The sequence below is a fragment of the Dermacentor albipictus genome, chromosome 3 (genome assembly GCF_038994185.2).
Source record: "Dermacentor albipictus isolate Rhodes 1998 colony chromosome 3, USDA_Dalb.pri_finalv2, whole genome shotgun sequence".
Taxonomy (NCBI): domain Eukaryota; kingdom Metazoa; phylum Arthropoda; class Arachnida; order Ixodida; family Ixodidae; genus Dermacentor; species Dermacentor albipictus.
Window position 1 is genome coordinate 175585851 of NC_091823.1, and position 12243 is coordinate 175598093.

At 49.3% G+C, this 12243-nt stretch overlaps 1 protein-coding gene and 1 pseudogene across 3 annotated transcripts in view; one reads left to right on the plus strand and one right to left on the minus strand.

The window, feature by feature from the left end:
* The window catches only part of LOC135902106 (uncharacterized), a 267015-nt gene that overhangs the window by 173918 nt on the left and 80854 nt on the right, over positions 1 to 12243 (plus strand). The window lies entirely within an intron of this gene.
* LOC135902139 (uncharacterized) lies at positions 2641 to 3489 on the minus strand (annotated as a pseudogene).

The window sequence follows — 12243 nt, forward strand, 5'->3', positions numbered from 1 at the left end:
ACAGGCAATAATCATAAATATTTAATACTGACATTATGTTGTACCTGCGAAGTAAGGGCTCAGATGGATAGTACCTGGGTACATCCGCAATAACTCGCAGAAACTTTTTTTGCAAGACATGGATTTTTTGCAAATTGGTTTGCGTCGTAGAGGCCCAAACTAGGTCACAATAATTAAGTCTGGAACAAAATAAAGTATTGTAAATTAGCATCATTACACTGCGTGGTAGTATGATTGCGTTCCGATATACGAGGCCGATTACTTGGGAGAGTTTTGTTGTTAGCAGATCTATGTGCTCGTCCCAAGACAAGGTATTGTGGAAGACAACACCCAGTGTTTTAATCGAAGGCACTATTTCAATTGGAGTTGAGTTAAGCAGAACCCTTTGATGTAATGTTATCTTCTTGTTTCTAGCGTGAAACAAAACTGCCTTTGTTTTCTGTACATTTATTTTTAAGGCATTTTCTTCTGTCCACTTTTCAAGTTTAACCAGGATTTCGTTGGCGTTGCGAACTATTTGGCTGGTTTCCTTTGCTGACAAAAATATACTAGTATCATCTGCATAAATGACGAATTTTACTTCTGGACATATACTTACAATGTCATTTAGATAGAGATTGAAAAGGAATGGTCCCAAGATGCTGCCTTGAGGCACACCACAAGAAACTGCTAATGGATCCGAGTGAAAGCCTTCTATGTCTACAATTTGTTGCCTTTTTCTTAAATATGAATAGATTAGAGAAGCAGCAACACCTCGCATACCGTATCGTTCTAGCTTCCTAATGAGCAGGTCATGATTAATAAGGTCAAAGGCCCTTGAAAAATCTATAAAAATGCCCAGTATTACATTTTCTTTTTCGATTTGATCTAGTATGTACTCTTTTTGTGCAAGAAGTGCCGATTCAGTGCTCAAACCTTCACGGAAACCATACTGGCAGTCAATCAAGATGTTGTGTTTCTGTTCGAATTTTTTCAGTCTCTTGAGGATTACCTTTTCAAAGGCCTTTGAAAACACGGGCAATATAGAAACAGGCCGGTAATTGCCCATATCGTTCTTGTCACCCTTCTTATAGAGTACCTTAACACGAGCAACTTGCATTTGGGGTGGAAATATCGCTTGCTCGAGGCATAAGTTAAATATGTACCGTATGCATGGAGCAAGCAAAGAGGCAGCATGTTTCAAAGGCTTCGCTTGCATCCCGTCAACATCCAACGCACTGCTGTTATTTAGGCTTATTATTACCTCTGTCACTTCAGCTTCAGTGACAGGGTCAAGGAACACCGAACTGTTATTGTAGTAAACATTTTTTAAATCACTCGTTGCTGCAATTTGACCCGCGGTGTTCACAATATGCTCATTGAAAGCATTGGCTAACGCCTTACCTGACAACTTGTTGCCATTGTATTTTATTTCACGAACTGATTGGTTTTTAACATTATATTGTAATACTGAGTTCAACTTCTTCCAGAGAGCATTTGAGCAGCCAGAAAGGGAAGTAAATAAATTATTAAAATGATGCTTTCTTGCTCTTTTTAACTCTTTGTCTAAACTGTTACGGAAAGTTTTAAACTTCTTCAGTGCGTCTGGATCTCTGTTCTTGATAAATTTGCTAAACATTGTATTCTTCTCCCGAATTTTTTCTGCAGGTCAGAGGTTATCCAGGGCTTACGAATTTTTCTCTTTTGTTTTAGGCGTACAAAACGAAAGTTCTCTGTATATATAGGTTTAAGGATTTTAAGGAATTCTTCGTAAGCTGCGCAAGCATCTGTAATATTATACACAGTGTCCCACGGTACCCACGAAAGTTCGTCTACAAATGAGGAAAGATTTTTCGGCGTAATACGCTGTATTAAATTTGCAGGCTAATTTGTTTCATGTTCACCTTTTTACTACAGCATAAAAAAATAGGCAAATGATCACTCAACTTAGCTGCGATAACACCAGCTCTGATTCTCTCCGGCATTACATTTCTAACAAAAATATCAATCAAGGTAGACGTATTCAGTGTCGCTCTTGTTGGAAGGTTAATGACATTTGTAAGGCCATTAGATTTTAATAGAACATCCAGCTTAACCTTTGACGGATCACTGCTCAACATGTTAATATTCACATCACCACCAAAAATGAGATCGAAATGGTAATCATTTACAAATGCAAAAAAACCTTCTAGGTATTCTAAAAATGGTGTCATCATTCCGTTCGGAGGTCGATAGACAACAGCGATTACAATCCTTTGCAATTTCAACGAAATAAACTCATAGTCGCTTGTGCTTACGCAGAACGTCTGAAGTACCTCACACGAGAAAGTATTTTTTACCAAGATGCATACACCACCACCACGACCACTGGTCCGGTTAGCATAGAAAGTGTGATAAGAAGGAAGACGGAAAACAGTCGAGTCATCTGTGGTCCATGTTTCTGTAAGCATTATCACGTCAAACACGTGATCAAGCTGCTGGAAAAAAAGAGTAAGTTCGGGTACTTTATGCTTTACTGATCGTATGCTTAAATGAAAACACTTCAGTGATTTCATATATACTGGTCCCAGGTGCCCTTCAAAGCCATGCGGCAGTACGTAGCGTTCCGCGTCGACGTTATCCATGATTATCATTTAGTCATCTCAGAAACTGCCATGTTCCTTATTTTAGTTTACGCAAGTCGCCAGAACTTGAAATGGCCACCGCATTTTCGCCGTCAGTTTTGCGCACGAGGACTCGCCCATTGTGATGCCAGACGTACTTGAAACCGTTTATCTTTGCCCAGTTTTTCACCTCAAAAAGAAGTGCACGAGTTCGTTTGGTTATGTTTTCTTGCAAAAACAACTTATCATCTACACTGCTCAGCTTCTTCCGGTTTTGCCACCATTCATCTCGCTTCATTTGTTAGGCAAAGCGACAAATAACCCCTGGCGTTTTTCCTTTTTTAGCGGGCAGTCGATGGATCGCCACAATATCATGTTGCGAAAGTTGTGGGAGCTCGGCCTTGCCTGCTGGCGCATTTATTTCTTCCAATAAATTTTCATTGTAAGTTTGCGGAATTCCGTGGAATTCCAGGTTTAGTTTACGGCTTTGCCATTCCAAGTAGTCAACCTCGGCCTTAAGCTGTGTGACCTCCTCCCGTTCTTCATGCCTTAGTAACCTTCCTTTGATATCCGCGACATCGCGTTCATTTTTTTCCGTGCGTGTTAGAAGCTGATCGTACTGCTCACTCATGAAGTGAACAGCATCTTCCAAGCTCTCAACAGATTCTTTTAGGGGTAGCGATTGGTCCAGCTTGTCATTAATAGTCTTCAACCACACGCGTACATCATCTTGCGCGTCAGGTTGTTTGACCATCGTTTCTGCTTGCTGTGAACCCGACGTAGCGCGTCGGCATGTTGTGCATCGCCATGCTCTGCGATACGCTTCACCCTTCGATTTTACTGTGGTGTCGGATACGCCAGCACACTTTCCGGTATGGTACGTGCAATCACATTCACTGCATGTCATTGATTTCTCTGAATCAGGCAAGAAAAATAGGAATTCAACAATTAGCCCCAATAAACGTCACGATACTTGGCAGCAGCTACGAAAAAAGCACAAATATATGCAAATACAACAGCTTTGCACTAACCTGCAGAATAAGCAGAACGATGCTTAGTGTCGTGCACTATACTTTCGTCGCCACTGCCAAGTGAAGGCTTGAGTGGCTTCTTTTATACGGACAGACCAGTGACGTAGGTTTCAAGCCGCAGGCCCAGACGATGTCCGTTCCCTGCGAGGCCAAGTTTTTCCTTTGCAGCACCCTGTGCGTATGCACTGTAGCACAGCGCTCTTCGGCCTCGATGCTCAACCGTCTAGAAGCACACCTGCAGGATAAGCAGAACGATGCTTAGTGTCGTGCACTATACATTCGTCGCCACTGCCAAGTGACTTCCGTATCCTTTCATAACGTCATTATTGTGCTGTCTAGCCCTGTCGTTGAAGCACTGGCCAGTTTGTCCTATATAAACGCGTCCACCCTACTTCATGCAACTATTTCATGCTACTGAGAAAAGGTTTATTGGCGGCTCCTAATGTAACGGCACAGCAACCGGGAACGGCGAAGCAGCCCGAAGCACTGTCCAAACGGACGCCAGCAATCAACAGCGCGAGCCGAGACGAGCCGCGCGTTGGCGATGCGGCTGTGCCGCGAGGCGCGTCTTCTTTACAATCTCCCCCCGGACAAAAAGAGCCGTCCTGGCGCCTTAAGAATCGGGAGGCAGAGGGTCGTGGTAGGGCTTGAGACGTGAGACGTGAGACAATGTCACGTCCACGCCGGCGCAAGTCTTCAGGTGGTGACAGGGGCTCAATGAGAAAATTCACCGGGGATGTTTGCTCCAAGACTCGGTAAGGCCCTTCGAATTTTGGCACGAGTTTCGAGGAAAGCCCCGGCGTTTGGAAAGGGACCGACAACCACACAAGAACGCCTGGAGCGTAGGTCGTGCTTGGATGCGTGTCGAGGCGGTTTTCTTTCTGGCGCTGCTGTTGCTCTGCCGTAAAGGAGCGCGCTAGCTGGCGGCATTCTTCGGCTTGTCGGGCGACGTCGGAAACAGGTAGACACTCGGAGGCGTCAGGACGGTATGGAAGGAGCGTGTCGATGGTATGCGTAGGCTCGCGGCCATACAGGAGGAAGAAACGTGAAAATCCCGTAGTGGCCTGGATCGCGGTGTTGTAGGCGAACGTGATGAATGGAAGGATGCGGTCCCAGTTACCATGATCAGATGCCACGTACATAGAGAGCATATCACCAAGTGTGCGGTTAAATCGCTCTGTGAGCCCGTTAGTCTGTGGATGGTATGCCGTGCTTGTCCGATGAATAATATGGCATTCCGAAAGCAAACTTTCGACGACTTCGGAGAGGAAGGCGCGACCTCGATCGCTGAGGAGTTCCCGAGGTGCGCCGTGTCGAAACACGAAGCAATGTAGGACGAAAGAGGCTACATCCCGCGCTGTAGCACTTGGTAAAGCAGCAGTTTCGGCGTAGCGTGTCAAATGATCAATAGCAACGACGAACCACCGATTGCCGTCTGGTGTCATAGGAAGCGGGCCGTATAGGTCGATGCCGACGCGATCGAAGGGTGGGGCAGGGCACGGGAGCGGCTGCAAGGCACCAGATGGGCGTAAAGGCGGCGATTTGCGGCGTTGACAGTCAAGACAGCAACGAACAAACTTGTGTACAAAATTGTATATGCCGCACCAGTAGTAGCGGTGGCGAATTCGTTCGTGCGTCTTGAAGACTCCGGCATGACCACACTGCGGATCGTTGTGGAAAGCGGCACATATTTGAGACCTTAAGCTGCGGGGAACCACCAGAAGCCACCGATGACCTTCAGGAGTGTAATTGCGTCGGTGCAGCAGCTGGTCACGAATGGCAAAATGAACTGCTTGGCGTCGGAGGGTTCGGGATACAGGGATGGTCGACGATCCAGAAAGATAGTCGAAAAGAGAAGCGACCCACGGGTCACGACGGTGTGCGGTTGCAAAGGAGTCCATGTCGAGAGAGGACACGGAATGTTCGGAAGTTGGTGCGCAGGCCGAGTATGGAGGCAAAGGTGAACGAGACAAGGCATCTGCGTCGGAGTGTGAGCGTCCACTGCGGTAGACGACGCGAATATCGTACTCCTGGATGCGTAGTGCCCAACGGGCTAGGCGGCCAGTGGGATCTTTCAAGTTGGCGAGCCAACAAAGCGCATGGTGATCTGTGACCAAGTCGAATGGGCGCCCGTACAGATATGGTCGGAACTTGCCAAGTGCCCATACTAAAGCCAAGCACTCTTTTTCGGTCACGCTGTAATTGGCCTCAGGCTTCGTCAGTGTGCGACTCGCATAGGCGACTACATATTCAGGGTAGCCCGCCTTTCGTTGGGCGAGTACGGCGCCGAGACCGACCCCGCTGGCATCTGTCGGGTCGAAATGGCAAAGAATAGGTGGGGAGATGAGAAGACGACGCAGCGTAGCAAAGGCGGAGTCACATGCAGGGGACCAGCAGGAGAGGGCGGCGTCACCGCGTAGAAGCTGAGTCAATGGCGCCATGATCGATGCGAAATTTCGAACAAAGCGCCGGAAATATGAGCATATGCCCACGAAGCTTCGAAGTTCGTTGATGGTCTGAGGCTTCGGAAACTCGGCGACTGCTCGAAGTTTTGCAGGATCGGGTAGAACGCCGTGCTTGGACACAACGTGGCCTAAAATGGTGAGCTCTCGCGCGGCGAAGCGGCACTTCTTGAGGTTGAGTTGAAGGCCAGCGTTCGTTAGACAGGTCAAAACTTGTCGAAGGCGGAGCAGGTGAGTAGGAAAATGAGGCGAGAAAACCACGACATCGTCGAGGCAACACAGACATATAGACCACTTGAGGCCACACAGCGTGTTGTCCATGAGTCGTTCAAAGGTGGCAGGGGCGTTACAAAGCCCGGAAGGCATCACCTTAAATTCATATAAACCGTCAGGCGTAATGAACGCGGTTTTCTGGCGATCGGCCGCAGCCATGGGGACCTGCCAGTACCCTGAACGCAAGTCAAGGGACGAGAAAAATTCTGCGCCCTGAAGACTGTCGAGGGCGTCATCGATGCGCGGCAAAGGATAGACGTCTTTGCGCGTTACCTTATTTAACCGACGGTAGTCGACGCAAAAGCGAATAGACCCGTCCTTCTTGCGAACGAGAACGACAGGAGATGACCAGGGACTGTGCGAAGGTCGAATAACATCACGGCGCAGCATATCTTCGACTTGGGTGGTAATGACACGACGCTCTTCGGCAGAGACGCGATATGGTCGTAACGGCTGATGTGAACCGGTGTCAATGTAGTGCTGCACTTCCGACGTGCGGCAAAGGTGAGGTTGTGAAACGTTGAATGAACTTCTAAATTTGTGCAGGAGATCAAGAAGGTCGGCGCGTTCGGCAGGTGTGAGGGTATCGGCGACGGCATGCGAGAACGCAACGCTGGACGTTTCCTCAAGCGCGGACATCGAAGATGCTTGGCCGGGGTCGACGTCAAAACAGTCTCCAGGGACGTCAACCAAAGACGAAGAGTGAGGAGTTCCACGAAGCCAAGGCATTCACCAACGAGCAACGTAATAGGCGCACAGAGGGGATTGTAAAAGTAGATATTGCTGCAGCCGCCAGCCATGTCAAGCGTCGCGAAGGGTAGTGGGAGAGATTTACGGCTCATGAAGACGTCGGACGGCGTGAAGAGGACCGTTGCATCAGCGATGGCATCGCAAAAGACGGGGACGAGGGCGAAGGAGCCAGGTGGAATATCTGTGTCCTCGCGCACGGTAAGTTTAGAAGGGCGGTCGCAATCTTCGTCCAAGGGTGCGTCACAAGGGGAAAATTCAACTTCGGCGCGTGCGCAGTCGATCACGGCTTTATGACTGGATAAGAAGTCCCATCCGAGGATGACGTCATGCGAGCAGGTGGGAAGAACAATACACTCGACGATGTAAACAATGCCGTGAATGAGCACACGTACAGTACAGGCTGCGTGCGGAGTGACGGGCTGCGCGCTTGCCGTACGAAGCGACGGTCCAGAAAGCGGCGTGGTCACCTTGCGCAGCGAACGGCACAGTTTGGCGGCTGTCACAGAAACGGCTGCGCCGGTATCCACAAGAGCGAATGCAGGAACACCTTCTACACAAATTTCGACCACGTTAGCAGGAGAGGCGCGAGGACTTTTACAGTTCGAATGGGGCGCAGTTCTTGCCTCTTGAACTGCGACGTTCAGTTTTCCTGGTCAGGTGGTGCGGGTCGCCGACGCATTGGGGAGAGCGACCGTCGGCGAGGGGATGGCGAGCGATGCGAAGGAAATTCTGGGATGTCAGCACGAGCATACGGTTGGGGGGAAGGAGCGGCGTATTGGCGAAATGGCTGGCTGCCGTACTGGAAGGGCCGCAAGGCGTCGCCGAACGCTTGAGGACGACGGCGGCAATATCGGGCGACGTGTCCGGGAGTGCAGCAAGAATAACAGATGGGTCGATTGTCAGGTGTCCGCCAAGGATTAGCTCGCGGTGCGGTCCAAGATGTAGCATGGGCTTCCGGTGGCAGCGGTTGGGACTGGGTCGTGAAAGACGCCGGTGGAGGCCTGCGTACTGCCTGGGCGTACGTAAGAGGCGCGGCCACAGGCAGGACTGGCTGCGCATAGGTGAGAGGCGTGGCGACAGGCTGCACTGCCCGCGTAGAGTTGAGTATCATGGCGGCAGGCGGCGGATGTGGTGCGGAAGGCACAACTTGGGCGACCTCTTCGGAAATGAGGGTGCGGAGCGTGTTTGGAAGACGGGAGGTGGGCTCCTGAGTGAAGGGGACTAAAGAAAGTTGGCGGGCAACTTCCTCACGCACAAAAACCTTGACCCGCTGAAAGAATGAGGATGGGTCGTACATGTTGTGAAGGCTCGCCAACAAGTCGTCGCTTCCCAAAGGACGCCGAGTCGAAGCGCGTTGCTTCCTTAACTCATCGTAACTTTGGCACAGGCTCACAACTTCAGACACAGTGCGCGGATTCCTGGCTAGGAGCATCTGGAATGCGCCGTCATCGATGCCTTTCAGTATATGGCGAATTCGCTCAGCTTCGGGCATTGCGGCGTTGACTCGTTTACAAAGGTCCACGACGTCTTCTATGTAGCTTGTGAACGTTTCCGCCGTCTGCTGTGCTCGGGCGCGCAAGCGCTGTTCGGCACGGAGCTTGCGAACAGCGGGTCGGCCGAACACTTCCATAAAGGTTGTCTTGAAGACTGACCATGTGGGCACGTCACTTTCGTGGTTGTGAAACCACAGTTGGGCAACACCAGCCAGATAAAAGATGACGTGAGTTAACTTTGCGGGATCATCCCACTTGTTGTGTGCGCTCACCCGTTCATACGACGCAAACCAGTCTTCTACGTCTTCGTCGTCTGCACCGCTGAAGACCTTGGGGTCCCATTGTCGTGGAACGCCGGTGCAGGTGACGGACTGTGGCGTCGGTGCCGTTTGGGAGGAGCTGTCGGTCATGGCGGGTGGTAGCGTTCGTGATCTCAGCTCCAGGGTTTCAAGCGACGGGGTTGGAGTCCCAGCACCTCCACCAATTGAGAAAAGGTTTATTGGCGGCTCCTAATGTAACGGCACAGCAACCGGGAACGGCGAAGCAGCCCGAATCACTGTCCAAACCGACGCCAGCAATCAACAGCGCGAGCCGAGACGAGCCGCGCTTTTTTTTTTTCTTTATTGCCTGATTTTTGGCACAAAACTATTTACAAGAGGAAACAATCACCGTAACAAAAACCAAAGTAGAACATACATTTGCTGTTGTGCACGTTTTCAACCAGTATCGTACTGGCTGAGTCTAATCAAAATTCACGCAAATTAACCAACGGCTCTACTCTAGGAAGCCACTCGGGTGGTTGCTCTGTCGCCTTATGGAGAGCGACAAACCAGTGCATCTGTTCCCTGAAATACATTCGTGCAGGCCGCGCATCTTTATCAACATGGTATCCCGCCATTCTCGCGCGCCAAATACAGTGGAGGCCCAAGAGCATAATTAGGTCAAAAGGCACCCCGTCCTCGTTATCTATGCTTAAGTAACGAATGCCATACGCGTCTAGTGGAAAGTCTTTCTTTAGTGTCCTCTGCAATACATCCCAGAAGAACACGCCTCCCCAACAGTTTAAAAAGACATGATCTATTGTCTCTGGCTGCTTGCAAATTAAACAGTGTGTTCCCCACGGTAAATACACTCCCTTTGCCTCCAAAAACTTCTTAACTGGTAATGTTCCGGTGTGTAATTTAAAGAAGAAGGTCTTTGTTCCCGGCGGGACCTGCATTTTTTTTACTCTTTTTAAAACATCGCTGCTTGGGCCTCCACCGTACAAGGACCTGTACAGTGGCACTGGGAAAAGGACGTCACACAAAGCACAGTACAGTTTCTTTTTGTTCACAACGGAAAGGTAATCATTCGAGAAGCGCACTGAAAGAAATCTGACACTCGATACGACCTCTTTGTAAAACCCTCGAATCCCTCCCGAAAACTCTGCGGTTGAAACCACATACTCCGGTATTTGTCTACTCAGCCTTATTTGACATACCGTGCGCAAGAAAGGGTCGGTTGAGTCCCTAAAGAACAAGAACCGGTTTACCAGCTGCCGCACAAAGAGGTGGCCCAATCCCAGCCCCCCATCTTTTACCCGGCGGAACAAGTTGGTCCGGCTACAGCGCTCCCATCCCGACGCCCAGACAAAGATGGCGAAAATCCTGTGTAGCTTCTGAACGTTGGACCGTGAACAGTGCAATACCTGCATTACGTACCAAAGCTTGCTGATAAAGAAAAGGTTACAAACGGTGGCTCTGGCAAAGATAGAAAGGTTAGTGCCTTTCCACTTCTCAGCTCTCTCCTGTGTGTCTTTGACCTGCCCTTTCCAGTACTGCTCGCTATCACGATAGGCATCGAGCGGGACGCCCAAGTACTTGCCTGGGGTCGTCACCCAATGCACGTTGGCAAAATGATCTGGCTTCGTTGGCCAAGATCCATGCCAGAGCCCGAGGCACTTTGACCAGTTAACTCCACTACCAGTGACATGGCTAAATTTACGGACACATTTGACAGCCTCGATTATGCTCCCCTGATCCTCCGCAAAAACAGCGACATCATCTGCATAAGCCAGCAGCTTCACTTCAACTGCGTGAAGCTTAAATCCCGTAATTCTATTGTTTTCAATCAATCGCATGCACAGGGTTTCAATATAGATACAAAACAACAGAGGGCTGAGGGGGCAGCCCTGACGCACAGAACGTCGCAGGCTGATGGGAGCCCCTAAACTCTTATTCACGATCAATCTGGTCGTGCAGTTACGGTACGCCAGGGCGACCCCCTCGCAGATTACAGATCCGAGATTGGCATGGTCTAAAACGGCAAACAAGATTTCATGAGCCACGCAATCAAAAGCCTTCTCGAGGTCAATCTGTAAGATGGCAATCCGACTATTACAATCATCACAGCACTCAAGTACACTGCGCGCCTTGTGAATATTAGTAACAATAGTCCGGCCTTTAATCCCACATGTCTGGTGAGGCCCGACGATGTCCTGTATCACTGTCTGCAATCTTCGAGCCAATATCTTCATAAAGATTTTATACTCGATATTGGTGAGTGCTATGGGACGATACGCCGTAACAGATCTTAATTTCGCTGCATCATCAGTTTTAGGAATGAGTACTGTGTGTGACGACCCATAAGACGGAGGCAATGTGTTCCATCTGTAAGCTTCGTTAAAGATTACATTCAATACAGGGCTAATTTCGTGCTTGAATTCTTTATAAAAACCGGCGCTAAAGCCGTCTGGTCCAGGCGATTTTCCTGGGTTTAAGTTGTCTATGGCCTGTTCAACTTCGGATTCTGTTATCTCTAGTTCCAATCTTTGCTTTCTTTCGTCGTCCAGTCGGGGTATAGCACGCAAAAACTCATTCCCAAATGTGGTAGCGTCTACTTTGTGGTACGAGAATAGCGCCTGGTAATGCTCATGAAAAGCTGCTTTGATGTCGTCAGTGTCTGTTGATAAGGTCCCGCGCCATTCTATGCCGTCGATGTGGTTCCTTTCAGCGCGTGCTTTTTCTAACCCTAGCGCTCGCTTCGAAGGCGCTTCACCTGCAGCTGTGTCTTCAGCCCTTGCCCTCACCAGGGCTCCCCGGTAGCGTTGCTCTTCGAGTTGCTCTAACTGCTGTTTCACTTTTCTTATGTCTTCTATCCATTTGCCCGGTGCCTGAGATTCCTGCCTGAGCAGTTTATTAAGAAGCGTCTTTAACTCAGTCTCTTTTTGTTTCTCTGCAAAACGAATACAGGTGGCCCTCTCTATTGCCTTTATTTTTAGGGTTTCCTTACTCAGCTCCCACTGCTGCCATACGTGAAGTTTTTTACTGGGGTCTATTTTCCGTATTTCTTCTCTTACTGCTCGGTTAAACGGTTCATCCTGAAGAAGCTTGTTATTTAATTTCCACGTTTCCCATGAGAAAGGGTTGCCTCGCTTTGGGATGCCTATGCAGCACTTAACTAAACAATGGTCAGAAAACGACACTGGCACTACCTCGTAACTGTTACATTCCGGAAGGATGTCAACAGACGCATAAATGCGGTCGAGCCGTGCGTGACTAGAGCCCTCAAACCGTGTGTACTTTACAGCACGCGCTCCTTCGAGGCACTCTGCTACATCCTCAAGGTCCCAGTTCTCTAGCATTCGCGACAACGCTTCCGTGCTTTTGTCTCT